The sequence below is a fragment of the Myotis daubentonii genome, chromosome 6, assembly GCF_963259705.1.
Source record: "Myotis daubentonii chromosome 6, mMyoDau2.1, whole genome shotgun sequence".
In the NCBI taxonomy this organism is placed as follows: domain Eukaryota; kingdom Metazoa; phylum Chordata; class Mammalia; order Chiroptera; family Vespertilionidae; genus Myotis; species Myotis daubentonii.
Genome location: NC_081845.1, coordinates 73,534,427 through 73,549,824, shown reverse-complemented (window position 1 = coordinate 73,549,824; position 15,398 = coordinate 73,534,427). Strand labels below are relative to the sequence as shown.

Here is a 15,398-nt window from a genome sequence, read left to right as displayed (position 1 = left end):
GAGGTTTTGAGAAGGGGGATCCTCTGGGATTGGATAATAAGCAGAATGATAGACACATGCTTCTTTTACACAGGTGGGTACAGGATCCCTAACAGTCAACAATTAACAGGATAACAATGAGGGAATTTGTGGTCTCTGCCCTGGTGCATTGGTTGTGCCCTGAGGGGTCCAGAAAAAGGGAAGTTACAAGACACCCTGACATTCCAAAGGTATGTTATCGAAGATGCAAAAAGACAATAGGCTCAGTGAAGATCAAAGTTGATCTTTGTTAGGGAAGATACTGGCCTAGGACATGACTACCCTCCAGAGATGGCTTTTTAATTTAAAAGTTTTAATTTCCGACCATCCTTTGTGGTTACTTTAGGTTTCTGAGTCTACAAGGTCACCACGCAGGCCTTTCCTGAGCTTGTCAGGTTAGCATGTGGCCCTTTTTCGTCCACAGTTGTTACTATAGTGATAGAATGTGGATTTGGTGTGGTATTTTTTGGCACCCATAGGTGGAATATATTGACTCAAATTTAGCTTCCAGTGGAGCAGTAAAAGACAGATATTACTGAGTCAGACTCTAGTAGGGTGTAAAATAATACCTTTGGAGTGAGTTGTGTTCTTCAGGGAACTATAGTCCCTCCTCAGTCAACTGGGGCACCATTCAGCACACCAAAGCAGTAATTGGCTAGTAACCTGAAAGCAGTGCTGAGTATTACATAGCAGCATGTCATAGGATTTGCAATTGTCAAGCAAGATATCTTTATGATAAAATCAGTTAGCAGGGCTGCCCTTGAGCAATATTGTGAAATAGGTGAAGTTGGTCTTTGTTTCTCTCCCTCCACACTACTCAATGCCAAGCTCCACAGTCACCGCAGGGCACAAGTCCCACATCTTGTTCCTGGAGAATGTTATTCTTTGCCAGCTGTCACAGTAGGAACACCAGCTGATAAGAATTTCTTCTAGCATCAGCCAACAAAGGCCCCAGTGGTAGGTGCATTTTAATAGGAGTCTTCTAAGGACCAAAAAAGCTTTAAAACTCAAAGGAATGGTTCTTTAGGGGGGAATTAAAGGTAATGGGGAAATTGTGATGTGAGGGAACCTTTTTAGCACCTCCATCATCATTATACAAACAACTGCTTTCTCATGAGGCTGATTAGGCTTTTGAGATTTACCTAGAAATTCTGAGGATCACTTGGAAGAACTGTAGTGTCCTTGCAGGCTCTATATTTTAATTTATGGAGCATCTCGCATGTCTGAAATACTGGACATGTCACTTCTGCATATATTAGTACCTCAACAAAGGATCATATTTATCCTCTAACATAGATAATCTCATTTACGAAGCAGATCATGTGAATGCATCAAAGAAGTTGTGAGTGAACACATTTTCATGCCATTCATATGGAAAGCATCATCAGGCTTTTCCCACTGGTCCTGAAAACTGCCGATGTCATTTCTGGTGCAGATTTTTTTTACAGTGAACTGGGAACTTAGGACTTTTGCACCTCTGTGTTCAAGGACCCGAGAGATTCCGTGCAGACAAAGAGCCTAGGGTTGGGGAAGAGGTTATTATGGTTCATTTCATGTATTTCCTATCCCCTCTATTGCTGGCTATTGGTAGTCTAGTTCTGAAAAGGATGCATTGTTAATATGTGTGTGTTTGTGTATGCACATGTATGTATGAATGGGCGTGTGTAGATAGATATATAAGTTTTTGAAGTTGTGTTTGGAGAGTCCTGGCCAACTGAACACAATGACTTTTAACTCGTCACAAGTAGTTTTAGAAATGGTTAATGTTTCCTAAGTATACACAGTATCTGGTCTATCTTGTTCATCAGTTGTACCTTTGCAATTCCACTGCTTTCCCTTGCACTTGATAAAGTTCATTGGGGTTTGCAGGCCTTCTCTGATGGGTTTGAAGGGACTAGTAGCTGCATCCTATAGCACCTATAGCACACACTGCCTCATGTTTTTATACTGAGAAACAAGAAGAGCTTGGAGTCATAGAGTGGAGTTCTAAATACTGACCTTGTCACCTTTCAGAATCCCATCTGTAAACTGGGGACCAAAAAATCTCTCTCTCTCAGTAATGTTAGGGAATTGGAAATAATATGTATAAAGCACCTGTAACAGTACTTAGCACATAGTAGGATTTTGAAAAAAGGCCTATATCTGTTTTTTTAATCTTTAAAAAAAATTATTTTTCAATTACAGTTTACATTCAATATTGTTTTTGTATTAGTTTCAGGTGTACAGCATAGTGGTTAGATAATCCTATACTTTGCAGTGTTATCCCTAAAATTTCCAGTATGCACCTGGCACTGTACATAGTTATTGCAATGTTATTCACTAAATTCTCTGTGCTGAATTTTATAGCCCTGTGACTATTTTATGACTGGCCTGTATCTGTTTGCATGTTCATCTTATGAATAAGGGATCACATGTTGAAGGCATTGAGCACAGGGCCCTGTATATAGTGCTCCATACTTATTTTTGGGGACAGATACAAAAATTATATTTTATTCATTTTCTCTATATTGCATATATTCTTTCATAGTATAAGATAGATAACTGTGGATATGGGTCTTTAAATATGAGAAATTTTACAATTTTCCAACAAAAACTGTTAGGGGCAGAAGTAGAATATTGGGGACCAGCTATCATTATAAGAAATATTACACATGCTCTGTTAACTGTGATTGTTTTGTTCTGATTAAAGACAGCACATTCTAACCAGGTTGGGAGTTGCTCGAGGGACTTTGGAGCTCACCTGGAAATTTGGCCTATCCTCTACACCTGAGAGTTGCCCATTATCATGGAAAGATTAACAACCTTGTTGCAGAAACCAGAGGCATCAGCCCTCTGTGAACCCCCAGGTTTTTGAAAACCCCAGGCCTTTGCAAACCACCAGGCCTTTTCAACCCCTAGCCCTGTACATACCCCCAGGCCTTTACAAGCCCCCAGGCTGCATGACCTGTAAACTGCCTATTTTGCATACCCATTCTTATCCCTTTTGCCTACTTCCCCATGTATCTTTGTCCTTCTACCCGATATAAGCAGCTGGCTTATGGTGGGAGGCAGAGCAGATGTTGTGGATGACCTGCTGCTCTCCCATACTGCTGGCCGTATTGGAATAAACACTCATATATGATTCAACCCTGTCTCTGCATAGCTGGCTCAGTAGTGACGGGCAGCACAGACCCATTGATTGTCCAGTGACAGAAAGGCTGCTGCTTCTAGTACTTGTTCATAATGCAAAGTCACAAATGGTCTCTCAATTAAAAATGCCTTTGTGTGTGTGTGTGTGTGCAATATTTGTGAGAACAAACTGTTTATGTTGGTGTTAAGAATTGGCTATCTTTTAATACCTTGAACATTGGAACCACGCTTTAGAGAAGAGGTTCTCAAATTTCATGAAAATTGCAAGCAATAATTGTCTTAATTTCTTGTAAGGATATTTTGGGACTTTTGGGTAACGTTTCTAAAGTTGGATAAAAGATGATCCATAGAAGTGAAATGCATTTTACTTCTCTCCAGGCTTAGGATGGGCTGTTAAGTGAAACAAGATCTTGACCGCTGCAGTCTGTTTCAAAAAACAGGTCAAGGTTTTCTGACATTGCTCTGAGGAAGAGGAATCAGACTGTCTTGAAAAAAATTGAGATGCCAGTCTTCTCTTTTTTACTTTGGAAAAAACACAGCAAGTGTCTGTTTATTATCTCAAGACCTGAAGGCCCATAGACAGTGTCGGAGCAAACTGCTTTAGATGCGTTTACTATCCCCAACTCTTTCAGGAGGAACAGAATTCTGAACTCAGATCTTGACTAGTATGTGAATAGGATGACATGCATTCTTGATATTCACAGGGTCACTTCCCTAGCTCCATGCCTGTGGGCAGAATACAAAATAGAACCAGCATATCCTAGAACACCTGTCCTTAAAATATTCTTCTAAATGTTCCAAGGAAAAACTTTATTTATGGTGAAAATAAGACCTTTGGCATTGCTTACAAATAATACTGATTCAAATACCAAATAATATTCATCTTGCCCTGGTCTATGATAAGCACTGAAAACCACATGGATTTCAGATGTCCAGTGCTGGATCTTTATGTGCTTTGGAGAAACAAAACGCCAGCCTGGATCCCTCCCCACATCGTTGGTTTGTTCAGGCAGGAGGTGGGCATTGTTCACCCTTGCATCACCTGCAGGAACTCCAGGCTAGCATTCTTCACTCAATAACCACCTGTTGATTGGATGAATGAAAGACACTGTTGACTACACTGATGAGGAACAGGTTTCAGGCCACATTAATCAGGGCTGTAAATTTGCCATAAGGAGTTCTGGGACAGGCAGAGCAGACCCACAGAAATACGTCGTGAGGCCAGGAGGTGTCACTGCACGAATACCCACAGGGCTGTGGATGAGTGAGTACCCAAAGAAGCATGGCTCCCTGTGGCTTTTTTTTTTTTTTTTAAACTGAGTGTATTATATAACAGATAATTTGATAAAGTACATTGCTTTTAAATTGATGACTCCTGCCTGTAACTCCCTTGAGAATCACATTTATGTCTTGCTCTGCTACATGGGGACTCAGTGTTGTATAGTGGATAAAAATTGATTCTGGACCAGGCTGGCTGGATTGAGCTCTGGCTCCGCCAATTCCTGTGTGAGCTGGGTACGTTATATAACCTCCAGGATCTTTGTGTCCTCATCTCAAAAATGAGATGGGAGTGTTATTGTTAGGATGAAATGAAAATAATGCACAAAAACATTTTAAAAAGTACTTGGCTATGGTAAGTTCTCAGTAATACGTAGCTATTTGGTAAAACCTTGTTTGAATAATTTTCAATAGAATAGTAGTGCTCATATTTAATGTAAACCTGTTGCTTTACATAACTTATTATGAAGCTATGTTTTGTATAAAGCAGGTTTGTCTTGCCTCCTATACAAGGAAATCTGGTAAATGTAGGGCTAAAGTACCTGTATTAATTTTCTAAGCCAGGTGTAACAAATTACTACAAATTTAGTGGCTTGAAATGAAAACAAAAACAAAACTATTCTCTTCATTTTCTGGAGTCTAGAAGTCTTTAATCAATGTCGCTGGGCCAAAATCAAAGGATCAGCAGAGCCATGCTCCCTGTGGGTGTTCTAAAGGAGACTCCATTCCTTGCCTCTCCCAGCTGCTGGTGGCTGCCAGCATGCCCTGGCTTGTAGTTCCAGTTTGTCTCTATGATACATTGCCTTATCTTCTGTGTGTGTAAAATCTCCCTTTGCCTCCACTAATAAGGATACTTGTGATTGCACTTAGGGTCCACCCAGATAATCCAGGATAATTCCTCCATCTTGAGACCTTTAACTTACTCAATCTGCCAATTTCCCCCCATATAAAGTAACATTTACTGGTTCCAGGGATTAGGACATGGATATCTTTGGGGGCAGGGCTTCATTTCTCAGCTGCTTTTGTAGATTTCTCAAACTGTGAATTCTAAGACTCTATAATGAGATTCAGTACACTTACTAAACCATCCTCGAAATCGATATTAAGTAGCCTACATAATGATACCTGTCAGAATCAAGTATCACTAAATATAAATTAATCATTATTCCTTTCCATTGTTTTTCTTAATCCTTATTTCTTAACTGATTTGAAAATTTTTTCTGATACCATTTAAACATAGATTAATCCTGGCATCCTGTCATTTCACATTCCCAACAATTCTATGATGCTGGCATAACTGGTATTATCTTTACATTATAAAAGAGAACACTGACATTTAGTAAAGGTAAGTGCCTTATCCCAAATCAAAAATTTGAGTAGACCAATGATATCAGCCGAAGTCTTTTGACTTCTAAGCAAGTATTCTTTACATTTTATCATAGTGACAAATTGACTTCTTAGAAAGAACTCCCTTTTTGTGTGTGTGTGTGTGTCTTTAAAATATTTTAAACAACCTTTTAAAGGATTTTTATAAAGTTTTCAGAAAGTCTTAATGATGAATCAGTCATTGGACTTCAGCTATAATAAATATTTCTCTGTATGGGGAAAGGAAAAGGTAAGGCAGTAGAGTTTTGAGATTATGTTTTTTCTTTTTTGCTCAATAGTTTAATATCCATAGTTTTTAGAAACTATAGATTTGCTAGAACATAGCTGGAATGGAGTTATCTCTGTAAAAATCAGGCTAATGATGGCTTTTTTTGATCCATGTACAATGCAAGTTTCAAAACACTGGCAAATGTTGCCCAGCAAAATTGAGAGCTTAGAGTGAAATACTGGCAATTACAGAAGAATGGATGGCAAGAAATAGCTGAGAAAAGCAGATAGGTCACTACTTGGTGAGTGGAAATTGGCAGACTGGTTGAGAAAAGGGCCAGGTTATCATTATCTTAGTGAAATTTTTGTTTCATTTCACCTGTTCTCCCACTCTTTTACAATTGTTGCATATCTGAGAACTAACTTAGCCGTAATTGTAATACATTATTCCCAAGGTGTTTTAAAAAAAATTCTTTTTAGTCACAAAGGTGAGCTCTAACCATGAATCCTATAGACTATATTTTAGTAAGTTCTCCATCCAAAAGAGAGGGGGGTGGGGGGCAGGGAGATTAAGTAATGACTTGTGCCTTCTACATGAATTTTTAAAAACTGTAATATGGAATGAAACCACAGACAAATCAGGTGACTAACAGTTAAAATAAACACATTGTGAGGTTTAGCCTATTCACCATTATGTGAGGGGAATAGAATTTTCTCTATTTGAAATGGAATTTTGTCTAGCACCAGATTGGCAGAGAGCAATAGAATGAGGCAAACAGGACAGTGATTTTCTCAGCTGTGCCTTGGGGATCCCTGAGTGGTAAGTGACTTTCTATTTTAAAGTCTATCTAAGAACCAAGACAGAACTTAAGTGGCACCTGAGCTCTCTGGTAGGAAACGGTTCTATAAATGCTACTATAAATGCTAGAAATGCAAATTCATTAAATACTATAAGTGGACTTTTAGATAAGAAAGCTCTATATCAATTGGATATTTCCTCACAGGAATATAATAAACATATTAGATGGCATCCAGTGTGGTTCCTACAATTGTCAAGCAAAGCATATTTCTCGCAAAAATGAGGCTGATATTATTTGTATCAATGCTGTAGTTTTTGTTAAAACCACACACACATGAACATATACAACAAACCCAGTATACCATCTCACCCACAACTTTATAATTGTGTGTCTATCTATCTATATCAATTTATTTTAAACCATCTCTGTGTGGCAAGGTTAGCATCTGAGAATAGCGTCCCAGAGCCTGTTACCTTCCAGCGGTTCTCAACCTTCCTACTGCCACGACCCTTTAATACAGTTCCTCATGTTGTGGTGACCCCAGCCATAAAATTATTTTCATTGCTGCTTCATAACTGTAATTTTGCTACTGTTATAAATCGTAATGTAAATATCTGATATACAGGATGTATCTTCATTGTTACAAATTGAACATAATTAAAGCATAGTGATTAATCACAAAAACAATATGTAATTATATATGTGTTTTCTGATGGTCTTAGGTGACCCCTGTGAAAGGGTCGTTCGACCCCCAAAGGGGTCACGATCCACAGGTTGAGAATCGCTGCCTTGGACTATTACCCTGCAATGGAAAATTCAGTTTAATAAAATATCTGAAGTTAAAAGGGAGTTTTAGAGAGGTAAATCTCAGTGAAGTAGGCTGAGATAGTGAGTCAATAAACCTTTTTCTCAATAGTTTAAAAACCAACCCAGATCTCAATAGTTTAAAATAGCATGTTTTACTTTTAATCTTGGCTATACATTATGGGGGGCTTTTATGTCTCTCATCTCCTAGCTGGATCATGTTGTTTTCAGGGTGATCATGGAAGCCCAAAAGAACAAACCCAACCATGTGAAGTCTCTACTTGCATCAAATCCTCTGCTATCAATGAGAATTGGCTAAAGTGTGTCACATCACCAAGTCCTTCATTAAATGAGGATACACCTTCCTGGAAGTGGGGGAGGTGGGCAGAAACTAAATATTTCTGAACAATAATCCAAATGATCACAGATACAAAAACTCACTGTTGCCTTGACCATAAACAGCATGGAGCAGGGCAGCGCCAGCCCTCGTATTGCATAGTGTTTAATGCTTTTTTCCAGGCTGCCTTGAGGAAGCCAAGGATGCTGTTCACAGCAGCTGCCACCTCCCAGCCTTCTCTGCAACCTCCATTTCCCCTCCCTGTTGTGACTGGGGAAGGGAAATGCCAGTTGGCTTGTATGTGTTTCAGAGGAAGGCAGGGGCCTGCTGTGGGGAGAGCTTTGGCTATGCTCTCAGAGAACCGCGGGCTGAATTCCAGTTCTGACACATCTCACCTATATGACCTTGGAAAAGAATATTACTTCTGAGTCTCTTTTTCTCAATGCTAACGGAGAATAGTAATATTTAATGAGAATGAAATGATCTCCTGAGTGATATATGTAGCATGGTACCCAGCCCTGAGTAGATGTTCAATAAATGTTGAGTTCTCTTCTCCCCAAAGAACTTTCAAAAGGATTAAGTAGAATGTTTGAGGGGAGTGAACAATCCCTATTTAAAATTATAAGAGGCTCTAAAATTCTATAATAAAGTTAATTTAAGGCAGAGAAATATGTGGTTGAATTTTTTAAATAAACTAAACATTATTTTCAGTTATATATTATTAGATTCTCTCTTCCCCCCTTCCCAGAAAAATAGTAATTTGAAACAAATGAAATCCTGGGAAAAACATTTGCCATGTGAAAGGATAGATGTAAGTATGCTTTTCTTTCAAAGTAACTTGTGATTTCTATTTAGCCATGAACACAAAACCTGTTCAGGCACACATCTTTCTAAGTTCATCATGTTGACAAAAGCCCCCACTATAGTACACAGTTCAGCACATTTAGTCTTCCCTGATGACTTACGGCTTTTATATATAACTCAGTGGACCTGTTGTGTATTGAAAAACTTTCTTTTGGGGGGCAGTGGGGTACAGTGAACTTTATTGATGGTGCATGATAAGGTAGGGCTCCATAAGCCCCTCCCCCTTTAAGGGAGCTGGGATGGAAGGTCAGGAGAGTCTCAGTGTGTTGGGGGATTGATTTGGGGCAAGGACTTCCCAGGAGCTAAGGGCCTCTGTTCCTCTTGCTGGGGCTGGTGGTTCAGGAGGCTCTTACTACTTGGAGGCCAGGTGGACCATAAGGTCCACCATCCTGTTGCTGTATCCAAATTCAGTGTCATACCAGGAAATGAGCTTGACAAAGTGGTTGTTGAGGGTAACGCCAGCCCCAGCATCAAAGATGGAAGAATGGGTGTCACTGTTAAAGTTGCAGGAAACAGCCTGGTCCTCAGTATAGCCCAGGAAGCCCTTGAGGGGCCATCTGATGCTGGTTTCACCACTTCCTTGTTGTCATGGTATTTGGCAATTTCCTCCAGGTGGCAGGTCAGATCCATGACCAATTGAGGGTGGGCACACAGAAGGCCATGCCACTGAGCTTCCCATTCAGCTCAGGGATGACCTTGCCCACAGCCTTGGCAGCACCAGTAGAAGCAGGGATGATGTTCTGGGCAGCCCCTCGGCCATCACACTACAGCTTCCCAGAGGAGCCATCCACGGACTTCTGGGTGGCGGTGATGGCATGGACTGTGGTCATGAGTCCCTCCACGATGCCAAAGTTGTCATGGATGACCTTGGCCATGGGGACCAAGCAGCTGGTGGTGCAGAGGGCATTGCTGACAATCTTGAGGGAGTTGTCATACTTCTCATGGGTCACATCCATCACAAACATGGGGGCTCCCACAGAAGGGACAGAGATAATGATCCTCTTGACTCCACCATTCAGGTGAGCCCCAGCCTTCTCCAAGGTAGTGAAGGTACCAGTGGACTCTACAACATACTCAGCACCAGCATCACCCCATTTAATGTTGGTGAGACCTTGCTCCTGGAGATGGGTTTTCCATTGATGACAAGCTTCCCATTCTCAGCCGTGACTATGCCTTTGAACTTGCCTTGGGTGGAATCATACAGGAACTTGTAGAGTGTGTAGTTGAGGTCAGCAAAGGGGTCATTGATGGTGAAAATATCCACTTGGTCAGAATTAAAAGCAGCCCTGGTGACCAGATGCTCAATGTGGTCAAATTCGTTCACTCTGATGTTCATCGTCATGTCTCAGGGTCGCGGCTGGCACTGCCCAGGCAGACAGGGCTGTCTGTCAAGCGGGAGGAGCAGAGAGCCTGAGTAACTTCCACAGGGGCCCTGCTGATTCTCAGTAACAAAAATTCCTGTGCCAACCAAAAGTACATTTACCACTGAGACACAGAAATGTTCTTCCGAGGCTTCCTTCCCCAAACATATTGTCTGCAAACCTCGTTTTGCTATAAAAACTTGAAAGAAATATATCTAAACATCTTGGTCTATTAAAATAGTAAGCAGGATTGTTGAAAGCAGACCATTGTTGTGCTTTCTTATGGGATTCCTAGCAGATGATTTATGAAGCTTTAGTCAGCATTGCCATTTTTATCATCCCCCAGGCACCAGCTTACCCTGGGAAACATTTCTTCAACTGCTCTTAAGAAACTCTGAAGACTTTTAAGAGATAAGTAAGGATGGAGTTCTTTATCTCCTAGACCTACAGAATCATTTTAGCTAGAGTCAGAGCTGCCTGTGTTTTTATCCTTGGCTCTATCGTGTGGGCAATTTACTTAACCTTATTTTTAATAAGATGTTTTTAAATTGGTTTCAGAGAAAGGAAGGGGGAGGGAGAGAGAGATAGAAACATCAATGAGAGAGAAATGCCAACATTAATTGGCTGCTTCCTGCTTGCCCCTACTGGGGATTGAGCCTGCAACCCCGGCAGGGAATTGAACTGTGACCTCCTGGATCATGGGCCAATGCTCAACCAATGAGTCACACTAGCCGGGCTATTTAACATTTTTATGGCTCAATTTCCTCATCTGTAAGATGAAAATTAAAATTATTGCTGTTGTGAAGATTAAATAGTTACTATACAGAAAGGTAAGCACTATGTAATTACTTGCTATCATTATTGTATCAATAGCATCTTTCCTGGTTTATTATTCCATCCCTGTTGTTTGAGTCTGGATACTACTGTGGTTACAAGTTTGTCAATTTCTTTTCTTTTGCCTTTTCACCTTTCATCCATTTTTAGAAACATTTATTCAAAATTGGGGGGAAAAACAGTAAACTCTTTAATAAAAGCAGTTCACCAGGCAGGAAGGAATTTCTAAGCCATTTCTCCAGCTTTGGTGTGTCTTATGTTTTCCTTTGGGCAGCAAACTCATTTTGAAATTGTAAAAAGAGTTGTGGGGAGCTCTGGTCTTGCATCAGAATGATTTTTGATGCATCCAATTTACATGCTGAAAGTCATCTTTTCAAAAACACAAAACCATCAGTTGGGGAAAATAACCATTTCTTCAATTCCGTGTCAGTAAAGAATTTCCTGCAGCAGGAATGAAAGACAAGCTTAGAGGATGCATCTGATAAGAAACAAAAAATAATCAGATTTCATTTATAATGGAATTCACAGTGTAGTACTAGGCCCCCGTGGGGCCTCATCATGTTCTTTTCATTAGTTTCTCTTATGTGTTCTGCTGTCCTTCATTAAGATGTCTCATCTCTCTCTTCCCGGAGAATCAAAGCAAGAATTTAAATTTCCAGGGACATCAATAAGCTACCTGTTGTTGCTGTGTAAGGGCAGATTGGAAAATAAAAATAAGGAAAAGAAATGAAGCATTTAAAAATATTGGGGTGTTGCAAATCAGGTCAAATACTTGCCTTTAGGACTTAATGTCTTAGAATGCAAATGTCTTCATTGATAAGTGTCTTAGATGGCTTCTTAGAATACAGCAAGGGGGGTACAGATTACCTGGACATTTTGCCGAAGAAAACAGAGGCTTCCCTTGTTTCCTTCTCCCTAAAAAATCACCTTAGAGACAATATGTCTCTAAAATATCTATTATGAGGCAACCTGCGACCTTTGATTGTATGTAAAAGAAAAGTTTAATGGCTGTAGAAAAAAAATCCAGTTTGGCATCTGTTTTTGAAAACAAAAGCTAAATGGGGGGTGGAAATAGGGGCTGTTGCAGATTAAGAGCAGATGGCCTACGTTTTAGGATCATGTTCGTGTTTAAAGACTATCAAAATAAAAGAATCTATTTGGAAAAAACCCCTCAAATATTGTCCCCAGGAGTCTTATGGAATGCAAAAATGTTTCTGTTCTTATATTCACTGATTCCTTAAATGTAGGATGGAAACAGAAAAATGGAGAGACGCACCGTCTTGCTGCCATTGGGTATAATTCCTGAAGCCTTTTCACATCTCTATGAATGTAAATACAAAAGATGAGGAAAGCAAGTTTCATCTATTTTGGGGTAACATTAAAAAATATCTGCCTCTTTTCCTTCATTTTCACTGCCAGATCCTGTTCTGCTTTCCTCCTGGCTGTGATAAACCTCCTATGTCAGCCTTCTTGTGAGTCCTTTCTCTTAGGGCAGCAAAAATAATTGCTGTCTCTTAAGGGTCATTTTGACCCTGTCATTTCTCTGTATTTGAGTTCAGATTTGCCTCTCAATTGCTATTTTTGACAGGGGAAATTTTTAGGCTTATTTTTAAAAACTTGAAAAATATAATAGATCATAAAGCACAAAATAAGAGAAAACTACAAACTTAAATCCCCCATCATTCCTAAACTGTTCCTAATATTGGTGTGTGTGTTTCCTACCTATTGATATGTAACAAAATACTCTGAAACTTACTGGCTAAAGAACAACTTCTTGACCATATCTTGTGGCTTTGTGGGCCAGGAATTCAGGCAGTCCTGGTTGGGTGGTTCTTCTGCCCCCTGTGGTGTTGACTGAGGTCATTTGGTAGTATTTAACTAGTCTTGTCTGGAGGGTCCAAGAGAATTTTACTCACATGCTTGGCCACAGTGGCTGCACTGGACCCTTCTCACTCACTTGGTAGTCCAAGAGTCTTCACATGGTCTCTCCAGAAGGTAATTGGAATCCTTACATGAGGACTCAGTTCTCCAAGAACAAAAATTCCCAGAGATAGAAAGAGGAAGCTGCCAGTCTCAGGGGTGAGGAAACTGGTACAATGTCACTTCTGCTGTATTCTATTGATCACAGCAGTCAGAGAGTCTGCCCAAATTCTCAGGGAGGAGTCTCACTGAATTTCTGGCCATCTTTAATCTGCTACAATTTAGGCACAAATTATTTATATTTCTCTCACATGCAAGATAATCCATCTAAGATCCCCCAAATCTCTTTTCATTACATCAGGAGTTGGCAAACTGTGGCCCACCACTCTTTGAATAAATAAAGTTTTAGTGAAACACAGTCATGCCCAATAATTTGTAGGTGATCTATGACTACTTTTATGCTACAGAGGCAGAGTTGAATAGCTGTGGTGGAGACTTTATGGCCTGTAAGCCTAGTGTATTTACAATCTGGCCAACCCTGCTATCAGCTCCAAGTCCAGGTGCAAGTGTAACCCCCCCCCCCCTTAAGTGCAGTTCCTTACATACAGTAACTTTCTATGTGAAGACCCATGACCTCAAGAGATATGTTATCATTCTCACATCTCCCCATACACAATGTTGGCTCAGAGATAAGGTCACCCCCACAGACATTCCCATTCAAGAAGGAGCATGCTGTCACTGGTCCATAGAAATTCTAAAATCCACTGACCACATTTTGCCAGTTGGTTGATTATGGCCCAGTTCTGCTCCGTGGGAAGGTTTCCACAGCTCTTGGCTCTACTTTATGGGCTCCTGGTTTTGTCAAATTATCCTCCCGTTTCTATGTACCCCCTGTTTCAAGCCGAGTAGTTTCTCAACCTCCTTCTTTCTCAGATAAAGTCAAGATCCAAAGTTATCTTTTTATTTTGCAGTCTCTGTCCTGCTCAGTCCAAATGAATACAATTATTTTATAAAATTTTTGGGTTTCTGAGGTATTAATTTATAATAAACTTCTTTAGGCAAAAATTACACCAATATTTTCTTCCTTTCAACCCTTCATCCCATGCACCAAAGGTTGCAGGTTTGATTCCCGGTCAAGGCAGATGCCTGGGCTGTGGTCTCGATTCCTGGTAGGGGGCATGCAGGAGGCAGCTGATGGATGTTCCACTCTCACATCAATGTTTCTCTCCCCTCCTCTCTCTCTAAAATATCAATAAAACATATAGTTTTTAAATGTCATCTATCTTTTCTAGTATGTTGTCATAGGTACCTGGAAGCAAGTTGGCACCTTCTACATTCTGCCTGTCAGTTTCTTCAGCCAGATCCATGAACTCATTTAGATATCCTTTCTGTTTTCCATAGGACCACAGGTGTCAGTGTTGCTAAACTTTCCACCTCTATATAATATCTTCCTCACCTCCTTCAAACTCTCACCAGCAATGTACCTAGGCCCTTTGAGTTTCCGCTTGGTGCCCAGTCACAGAGCCAATGGTACATATCTTACATTTTTATTAGGGTAGCAACCCATTTTCAGGTACTAAATTCTTATATATCTTCTGTGTTTAATGCATAATCATTGACATCATTCCCTTTTACCTATCTCTTCCCACAATTTGATACCCTTTCTCTACTGCATGCACAAAAAATTAAAAATTACCCTTTCTCATCCTCTGTCCTGGGTCATCTGTTGCAGTGACTGTGCGCTCTTCATATTCTTAGTTAAGATTTGTGTGTTAAAAAATACCTAAGACAAATAAAATTGTTTACAACTAAATTATTGCCTAGGATTGCTTTCTTCAATCTCTTTTAATGCTGCAACTTGACAGGAAAAAAATTAAAAGAGAAAAACAAAAGGAAATTAAATATAAGGACAAGAGAAAGGTCACAGGCAGCTACCTCTTTATCTTTGGTCTATTTTATGTAATACTTTAAGAAGTGCTTGGTCATTAAGTATATCATGATAAACAGCTATCACATAGACTCTGGCCTTTTTGTTGTTGTTGTTTGCCACTCTCTATACACTAGCAAGTGAATGTATCCAAACAACCAGTAGTTTCTGAGTTGCAACTACTATTTCATCTCAAGGTTTTGGTTAATTGTCTTAATTCACTATCAGCATTTTTCTCAAACGTATATATTAGAGTAGTGTTTCTTGAAGAAGGTATAGGGTGGGGACTATATGGAGGAAAATAGTAGAAGGAATTAGGAGGGGTAGACATCAGAAAAATATCACCTAGAAAACTTTTTCCAAAATACACATACGTAGGCCTCTCCAATAGGAATCACTAGATTAGGGAGGTTATTGTTTTTATGAGGGCCCTTCATAGTTTGGTAGGTGGGGTGGCAGTATCTTCTTCAATAGCTGGGTTTTTAATTCTACTTGACCATGCAGTTCCACTTCCTTCAAAAATTTTCAGCTTA

At 39.9% G+C, this 15,398-nt stretch overlaps 1 pseudogene; it reads right to left on the bottom strand.

The window, feature by feature from the left end:
• Positions 1-9,175: 9,175 nt before the first annotated feature.
• Positions 9,176-10,165, bottom strand: LOC132237604 (glyceraldehyde-3-phosphate dehydrogenase-like; annotated as a pseudogene).
• Between the last annotated feature and the right edge of the window lie 5,233 nt (positions 10,166-15,398).